The sequence below is a fragment of the Triticum aestivum genome, chromosome 3B (assembly GCF_018294505.1).
Source record: "Triticum aestivum cultivar Chinese Spring chromosome 3B, IWGSC CS RefSeq v2.1, whole genome shotgun sequence".
In the NCBI taxonomy this organism is placed as follows: domain Eukaryota; kingdom Viridiplantae; phylum Streptophyta; class Magnoliopsida; order Poales; family Poaceae; genus Triticum; species Triticum aestivum.
This window is the reverse complement of record NC_057801.1, coordinates 851,146,911-851,156,928: the sequence shown is the minus strand read 5'-3', so window position 1 is coordinate 851,156,928 and position 10,018 is coordinate 851,146,911. Positions and strand designations below refer to the sequence as shown.

Sequence of the window (10,018 nt, the reverse complement as noted above, 5' to 3'; positions counted from 1 at the left end):
CGGCCCGCTTTATAAGGGAGTTGACAAAAGGGCCACCATCACTAGAGGATGAGTGACTTCTTCGGCCAGGCTCACATGAACAAAGGGCAAGCATATATATGCTCGCCTTCAAATGCACTTCCAAGGGACCACGCCTGATCGTCTACCCAATATAAGCAAGTTGCAAGAGCCCCTTGCTATATAACTTAGCATTAGTATAGATGCCTACCAAGACTTCTATGTTTATCATCCTTTTGGATCTTATGCTTAGACTGCCGTGTGGTATGCTTTTCAAACAGCCATGATGAAAGAAACATATGTTTTCTCCTTGAAGTGCATGTCCAAAGGCCTCTGCAGATCACAAGAATCCTTTGCTACCTGACTTAGTATTACTATCAGTACCTGCCGATACTTTTATATTTGGCATCATTTTGGATCTCATGTAAAACATGTATCATCAGTAGTCATCTATCTATAATCAATCAGTATTTATTTCCATATGTTTTATTTCTACGGGTTCCCTTTCCTCACACATGGATGCTGACAACGGTGAACTTCCAATCACAACTGGAGACGGAACAATCATTGTCAGGGCCAGCTTTATAAGGGAGTTGACAAAAGGGCCACTATCACTAAAGGCTGGAGCGACTTCTTTCGTCGGACCCACATGAACGAAGGGCAAGCATATACTTTCGGCTTCAAATGCACTTCCAAGGGATTGTGCCTGATTGCCTACTCAATATAAGCAAGCTGCAGGAGCCCCTTGCTATATAACGTAGTATTAGTATAAATGCCTACAAATACATCTATGTTTATCCTCCTTTTCGATCTTATGTAATCCCGTAAGACAGTGCTGTGCATTTAGCTATCGATTATCCGCTCCTTAGACTGCTCTATCGCATGCTTTTGAAACAACCATGATAAAGGAAATATATGCTCCTTCAAGTGCATATCCAAAGGCCTCTGCATGATTATTTATTCAATCTAAAAAGATCACAAGGGTCCTTTTCTGCATGACTTGGTGTATCAATTCCAATCTTATGTACTTACTCCATTTAGTATATGAGCTATTCTTTTTGAACAACAATATGTTAATGCACACTCTTACACCAATTGGCTTACATTTGGCCTTTGCGCCATGGGCGCAATGGGTCATCTAGTTGTACAATATCTCCTTGAAGTTCATGTCGGACCAACTGGCCCAATGCTATCAGCCGATCGGTTGTGGTTGACATTGGGTCTCCGCGCGCATCACCTTTGTTACTTTTTTTTGCGGGCATTACCTTTGTTACTTGGAGTTGTGCATCTCCTTTGACTCTGCATGGGCCCACACGTGGCACAGCCTAGTGACTGCGTACTCTCCCAAAAATTGAAAAATTGAATACCTACCGCACGTTAGCCCAGCTACACGTGGCTGTGGATGCTTTTAACGAGACCATTAACGATTGTATTCACTAGATGACTCGTGCACCAATGGCGCAAAAGCTGAGAGGGAGGCAAGTATTGTGAGAATATTTAGACACCCAAGTTAAAAACCAAATGTGGCCAACACTCCTGCATCCTCTGCTTGGAAGCCGCCGTTTCTCACCGGATCTAACATAGATACATGATTCTTCAAGAGGAAATTTTAGAGAAAATATAAAGCATGAAAGGCTTTAAGTTGTACTATTGAGATCACACCATCATATCTTCATTTAGTTTATTTGGAAATATAAAGGTCTAAGAGGATGGTACGTGTGAGAAGCTGTGAATCCACAACAAAAAATTAAACTAACTTCCTAACAAACATTTCAAGTTTGGAAGCCACAAATAAGCAGCCCAGATCTCTCGTTGTAGTGCAGGTACATGTCCTTAATCCTGCATCCACAACCCATAATTTTTTAACACCTAAATCCACGAAATACAACCAAAGGAAATCATGGCAGAAACATGCGCCGTGGCTTACGTCTCCGAGAAGGACTTCTTGGCATTCTTGTGTAGGTTGACACAGCAATCCTCGCTGCAAGCTGCAGAAGAACCACACAGGCACCTTCCTTCACCTTGCCCTTGGGGAGGAGGGGGGAACACTTGCAGCGCCGCGACAAGGCTTGCTCCGAGTGTAATCATCAGCATTCTTAGATACCTAAACAAACAACCAAAAAAGAACAGGCTATGAGCAATCAAAAAAGAGGAATTATACAGCCTCAAAAATATATACGCATGAAATAATATTATTCATTTGACAATTAGTCCCAAACAGAGATGACCCAGTCACTTCTCTAGGAGTGCCCATACAATCTGAGTTTAAATTTCAACACTACTTTTCCAGCCCATATAGCACACAGTATTTATGTATGCGTCTCGGAAAGGAAAGAAGCTTAAATCCCAGTCCCAATACAGCCAAAACTACATCGAGATACATTTCGTCAACGAATCACAGAAGTGCAAGGCTAACATTAAATTATAAAGACAATATCCCTCCTTCCCCACCAAAATGTGGCCACATTTAGGCTTTGTCATCCCTTAACTAAATTTCAAACCTTTTGAAGATCACAACCAAATTTACTTTCTTAGAAACACCACCATGTAAAACACAGTAAGCATTCTAATACAAAGGTGTGCTCTTACATTGATATGCCCAGGATTAGATCTCCTTAAACCTTACTATACAATGATACATCTCTGGGATATGAAACGGACAATCCTACTGAACATAATCATGTTTGTGGAAAAGATAAAGGATTAATGCTAACTAATGCATGATGTTTATTAAACAATTAGCACCTGAATGCAAACCTAAGGGCCTCTGCGTAGCATGATAAGGAATAAGGATATTAAATGTTCAATCTGATTCTTTTGCTATAAATAATGCCTCAAAGTAATACTATAAGAAAGGAACAAAATAGGAAGAGATGGGGTACCATGCTCTCACCTACAATAATTTCCTTCCATCTATGGGTTTTCCCTAGTACTGATCAAACCATCTTTAAATAGCAGTGCTGAACGCCAATTTTTGTTCAACACGCCAAGAGGAACCCAACAAATACACCTGGAAGCAATAAATATGGATTAAAAGTTCACCCATCTAAGTAGGTATTCAACCAAAATCAGAAAAAAAAAAGATATAGGATGGTCTAATTCCTTCAGGATATCAGCGAACCAGATTAGAGCAGATTGACAGGAGTATGAATACCTCGGAACTAAACACAGTAAAGTAAAAATAAAAATACTTTATCAGCACATTCTTTGTACCAAATAATTGCACAAGGTCGTCGAACTACGCTGGTTTAAACAGAGCACATGGTTCGAAGTCGGAAGTGGGAGGGGATGCTCCTGGCTGCTAGCTAAAGCAGACATAAGTACTAAAACCAAACATTAAGCATACTGAGATAAGTAAGTTCTGTTCTCAGTAGAATTCGTGAGATTATTCCATTCTCAAGCAAGTGCACACATGCAGAACACCTTTTCAGTGAAGAAGCACAATGGAAGACATGGTCGAGGCAAGATTATAAATAAAATAAAAGGACAACCAACGAAAATATTTGCGACAAAATTATTCGAACAATATGGATCGTTAGTAAATTACCAGTATCATGTATCCCTTGCCTTCCTCTGCAAACGCCTACTAAAGCATGGTAGAGAGGTACTAGGTAGCTTACGTTTTTGCAAGACACACAAGTAGGTGTGAAGCTGCACAAGAAGATACCTTAGAGAAGTCGTCAATGGAGCCATCTGAGCGAGCAGCGAGCCAAAGAAGTGTGTGACCTTCCGGTGGCCATCATACAGGTCGGGGTCCTCCTCATGGCAGCGAATCCTCGTGGCGCCGTTATCGCTTGCTAGGTCTGGGGTGCAAAAAAGTTAGGGCGGCGGAAAAGAAGGGTGATGCTACAGCGGACGACGAGACTGGGTCTAAATATTAATATGCCATCATATTTCATATTGGCAAAAAGGAGATAGAAATGTAGCAACCTGGCATAACTAATTATCTATACTAATTTTTGTCGGATGATTGCATATAATCACACATCATGAGTAACCGACAGACTGAATGATGGAATGAGAGGAGAAATATATTTAATGAAATAGAGTAAGAGAAAGAAACTTGAAAGGAAAAAGCTCAGCGCTTGCAAATGAAAAACATCATAAAAATGGATAATCACCAATAAGGCGATTTGTAAGATATGAGCTTGTTGATATGATTATCATAATCTAGTTGATTGATGATTGGAATCAGCTATTTCACTGAATAAACAATGGTCATGGCAAAGTTTCACTCACGGGAATCAGCTACAATCACAGAAATGTTTATGACTGGTCTTATACAAGTAGCAAGCTTCAGTTTCGCTCACATGAATAAGGGATTTGTATATCTATGCGACTATGCCATGTGTATTGCACACTTTATTTAGACACGCATGCAAGGAAAATATATTCATGGCACAGTTTCAGTTTTGTGCCATGAAGAGAGGTCGTCAAGTGTGCTGTCCAGAACAGAGATGACCATATGTATCAAGAATGTTGAGGTATGGAGAAAATACACTCTCTCGGGAACACAAGCAGGTTGGTATTTTTTTCCTGCATTCTACTAGCAAATACAAATAGTTAATTGGGCGCGGAATATATCAAACTAAAAAATGAATTATTATTCCGTGATGGTAGAAAAAGCAAGCTTCCCACATAGCAATTCATACTGTGATATTATGGGCATATACTAAAGTATTTTGAGAAGCATAGAAACAGTTAATCTTGTTTGGTACCTTTCTTCTGTAGCGATCGCTTCAGGTACATAATGTTGATGTGCCATCTGGTGTCCAAAGTAGATATGAAAGCTAGTATATTGTATACATAAAAATTATGCCAACGATTTCTCTATTTTGACCTTCTTTAAGTAGATGTATTTTCCAGATAACAACTTCGCTTTATTACCTCAAAATTGATCAACTGGTGTGCCAATGAATAGAGCTATAGAATTCGATAGGGTCTGTACTCATGTATTCCCAGATCCTTGCAATTCGGACAGTAAACATCCAGCGATAGGACATCCTGTTCACGTCCTTTATCAGCTGGACTCCATCAATTAAATCCTGCTGATGGTAAAAAGAGAAAGTCATTACTACAGTCCACAGGGTAGTTAGAGATTAGCCACAAAGAAAATAAAAGGGCAGAGAGCTCTAAATAATCTCTTTCTTATTTCCACACTTACATCATGTTCAAATACAAAAAGAAAATAAGCCAGAATATTTATCCATTGCTCAGTGTCAGGAGAAAGCACGTCCCAGTTATAATTGTTTCTACTGGCAAATCGTCTAGTATAAAAAGAGGCCGCATGCATCATCATGATACAGAGGCTGGGGGCATGCCTCCATTTCCAAACAACTGGCAAATCGTCTAGTTTATTGATGCCTATGAATAACATATTAAATAAGGCAGCTCAACTCATGCCTAACAAAGATCCAAGTTTCAGTAAAGCAAAAGAATTCATGTTTTCGAAAAATTTCTTGCACAAATTAGCACAAATCAAGTAAGGTCACCAAGAAAAACAGCAATCTAAAAATTAAAAGAGAGGAAGAAACAACACTGTGATAATGCTTTGAAACATTTGATTTGGTGTGAGCACAAACTGTGAGAAAAATCAAATGTGTATGTTCAGTTCGTGTGTCAATTTCACGGACCTAACTTACTGCTGCCCAACATAGAGTAGCACTACCCTCAGTTGCAGCTTCAGTGCATATAAAATAGTCAGTCCACCAGCAACAGAGGCTGAAGCGGAGGCGCCGCCGCTGGGTGCAAATGAGGACGGTAAAAAAACGCCCAGCCAACCCGCGAACGCTCCTGGCAACCCACGATCGATTGCCCCTGCTTTCACCTGGACAAAGAGAAGCATACACCGTGTCACTGCTAGGCTGGCCCGCGTGCAAGGCTGGCCCAAGCGTCAGCCGCTCTAGCTCGATTACGCAGCGTACAGAAGAACGAGCGCCCAGATGTTTACCACGGCGATGGAAAGTACGATGTCAGTGGACACCAGTTCAAATCGAGCGTACATGATGAATTTGAAACGTCGATGGCGCTGGAATGGCGGGTACTCTAGCAGCGTTTATATGTTCGATGGGATTGACGCTACGATAGCCGCTTCACCTGGTCCAACAACACATCCTCGTCCACTCTTGAGCGCATCGATACAGCTTTTTTTAACGTTGCTTGGAGTGATTCCTTCCCTAACACAACACTATCCTCCCTCATTAGATTTACCTAAGATCATGTGCCAGTCCTAGTACACATCACCACACAACTCCCGCACAATTCACAATTCAAATTCGAACTTGAATGGGCCTCCTACGCCACCGCTCACAATATAGTTCATCAATCTTCACCATGGGCCCGATGAGGGGGGAGTCCTGTTTGGCGACCTGTGAGCCCCAAGATGCGGGAACGTGCACATGCAACCCCGCGCGCTCCCTGTTAGCCTTACCACGGGGCGTCCCCATTTCTTTTCCTTTTTTGTTCGTACTTTTCCTTTTTTATTCTGTTTCACTTTTATTCTATATTAAAATTATTTGGGATTACAAAAAGGATCTAAAATTTCAAAAAAAAATTTGAATTTTTAATTTTCAAAAAGAGTTCTTGAATTCCAAAGAATGAACCATTATTTATTTTTATGAAAAACAATTATCATCATTTTTAATAATGATGAACATTTTTTATACTTTACGAATAAATTTTGAATTTGATGAACATTTTTTAACTTGATCAACAAAATTTGTATTTAAGAACATTTACTTTTAAAAATGCATGAAGAAATTTTGAATTTGACGAATATTTACAAAATCGACGAACAAATTTAAAATTGGATGAACATTTTTATAAATTTGATGAACAAATTTAAATTTTGATAAGCATATTGATATCCGACGAATATAAACTTGAATTCGGCGAACATTTTTTGAATTGCCGAATATTATTTTTATATTGATGAACATTTTTTGTATTCGATGAACAAACAACTGTTTGGAATTTCAAAAAAGAAATTGGCAAAAAATAGAAAAGGTAAAAGAAGAAAAGGAAAAGAAAATAGAAAATAAAAAAACCGAAAACCAAAAAAGAAAGGAAAGACGAAAAAAGAAAATGAAATTTCTATTTTCCAAACGTTCAGATTTTGTTATCAGATCCGAACAATCTAGAATCCGTCGGATCAACATCTAACGGCCATGCTGGAGAAAAAGTAAACGTCGTAGGTTGGTTAGTAACCCACACCATTTAACTTAGGTTAAGATAGTAGCATGACCTTTAACCACCTCGTCTAGGCCGCTGGTTGTGCAATGTTGAGGAAAATTTGCTCTTTTCATCACTCCTATTCTGGATCCTTTTTCCTTATGAGAAATCTCACTCACGTCCATATCTTCCTTATTTTTTCATTCTTCAGTGCACACACAATTGTGCAGGATTCATAGGAAATAATTTCTTGATCGTGAAAAATAGTGTTCACTCAACAATAGATTTGTGTATTTACTAACTTATTGCAAAACAAACAATGCTGAAAACAATTCCCCGGCAAGTTATATGTAAATAGGATGGTAGTAGTGAACACAATTTGAAAACCCTGAACAATTGTTGAAACCAAGATTTTTTAAAATTTCAAACATATTTTGAAAACAAAGGGTAAAAAGAAAAAAGAAAAAAGGATAAAATAAAAACAAAAGAAATAAAAACAGAAACAGGGAAAAGTAAAAAGGAAAATGAAACCAGAAAAACTGAAAACACAGAAAAAGACCGGCTGACGAAACAGATTTGCCTCGCACTAGTAAAACGCTGATAGTGGGCCAGCCCGTCTCTTGTTGTCGAAATATCTGGTGCACCGGAGCTTGTCGTGCTACCAATGCACCGAAGTAACATTGTGCTTTTAAAATGTTTAAACAATTCTAAAAAAAGTAGCACACCCACACAACATCAATGTAGGGTGTCATAAAGTTTTAAGTCATAATTCGAAACCTATCTCAAAAAAAATGACAAATTCATCACCGAATAATACATAACATGACTTGAGCTTTAGATTTGGCCCATTATCACACTGATGTCAGATTTTTCATTTTTTGTATCTCAAAAAATATTTTAAATTTTTATGCGCAATTTTGTGACATCATAGATTGATGTTGCGTTAACGTGCTAATTTATTTTCTGATTTTAAAAACTATTCTATGGCATCGGGTTCACCGGTAGCACCACAAGTGTGGTTGCACCGGATACATTCCACCGACCAGTTTTTTTCCCTACCCTTTTCCTTTTGTGTTTTTGTCTATGGTTTTGGGGTTCTTTTTTGTTTTGGGTGTTTTTCCTGTTTATTTTTTTCTTCTCTCTAGTTTTTCTTTGGTTTTTCCAATTTTCTGTTTTGAAATACATGTCGACTTTTTTAAATACATGTTGAACACTTTTCAAGTACAAGTTGTACATTTTACAGATACAGATTGAACATTTATCAAATGCACACTGTACATTTTTTAAAATACATTGTGATCATGTTTTAGGAACACAACATTGGATTTGTTTTGTTTAAAAAAATGTAATGAGCATTCTTTTAACATATGGACATCTTTTAAGGGGCCCGAAATCTTTTTAAAAAAACATGATTTTTTTACATCTCGTGAATATTTCTGACAATATGACGAACATGGTTTGAAAAATGTGAACTCAATTCTTAAGGTCACGATCATTTGTTTTGATGGTATAAACATCTTTATAAATTGCAAGATTGTTTTTCACATTTCGTGAACATTTTTTCATAATTGAATAAGTAAGCTTTTGAAATAGAGGTACACAATGAAACAACACATAAGGAATTTTCTATTGGGCCGACTCACTAGAGAGTTCCTTCCTTGAGGCCCCACGACCACCTTTCTTGCTTCGAGCGAGATAGAGACTCTCAATCAACCTTCAAAGGGAAAACAAGTAGGAGCCTAGGTGCAGCCCAACTTGATCCGGGGTTGATGATGTTAAAAACTGCATGGAAATGAACTGGTTTCACCCTGCCCAGCCCAAGCCCATTCAGCGATCTTTGGGCAGCTACGGAAGCAGGCCCTCTCGACGCATGCATCAGGGGGCTTTGGTTTCAACGAAGTTGATTGCTCTCTTCTTCTAGAAAAAAGAGTGAATTGCTTTCTTGTTTCCGCTGTTGCCTTCCTCTCATGGGTTCTATGATTGTACTCCCTCCGTCCCAAATTACTTGTCGCAGAAATGAATAAAAATAGATTAATCTAGAACTAAAAATACTTCGAAGACAAGTAATTTCGAACGAAGGGAGTACAAGACAAGGGTACAATAAATATTTTCCCCAAAAGAATATATCAGATCAAACAACATATGCCCGAAAGGAAAATCTTTGTTGATATGATCACGCGTGTTCCCCCATCTCATGGGAAGAAGATTGCCCCATCTCATGGGAGGAAGATTGGTGGCATGGAGGTGCGGGGGCACCGAGTCCCTCAGGCGTGCCTTTTCTTTTGGCTTCGGATTTTTAAAGTTTCATAACTTTTGAATAAAAAAATCAAATTAAGTTTTTTTTCATATTCATGTTTCTTGTGTCCTTGATAAGTTAACTTTCAAGTCTTAAAACTTAGTATGAGCGACCGATAAAATCACAATTTTGCCTAAAACTGAAAAAATGTTTTGTAAATTTATCTATGGAACTTGGTAAGAGAGAGCGAGGAAATTGCAAGTTCCAAATGAAAAACGTAAGTCTCAATGCTTGAAACTCAAAACTTACCATTCCCTCGTGCAAGGTCCAACTACTCCGTGAATTACGGGGCAATCGAGCGGCTAGGCTGGGCTTAGCAGGTGCGTGCCCCTGTGAATTTCCACCATCTCATGACTAGTTGTACTATCTTATAGGACCTATGATTGACCTTATCTACATACGGTGCTGAGAAGTGTTACAGTACTATCTTGAAGAAATAATTCCAAAAAAGATTAGGGGGTGTGGGGCAACTAGCTGATAACCCGATGATAATTTAAGAAAGTTGGGATGCGGATGTGTAAGCTCGCAGATATTAGAGTTGTGCAATAATTGTAT

The 10,018-nt window shown here is 38.6% G+C and overlaps 1 long non-coding RNA gene across 1 annotated transcript; it reads right to left on the bottom strand.

Moving 5' to 3' along the window:
* Positions 1-1,639: 1,639 nt before the first annotated feature.
* On the bottom strand, positions 1,640-9,780 carry LOC123067117 (uncharacterized). The gene is made up of 6 exons (XR_006431527.1): positions 9,713-9,780; positions 4,885-5,042; positions 4,716-4,762; positions 3,665-3,800; positions 2,891-3,007; positions 1,640-2,101 (listed from the first exon to the last, which is right to left on the bottom strand). It is a non-coding gene; the product is annotated as an uncharacterized lncRNA (long non-coding RNA).
* Positions 9,781-10,018: the final 238 nt, after the last annotated feature.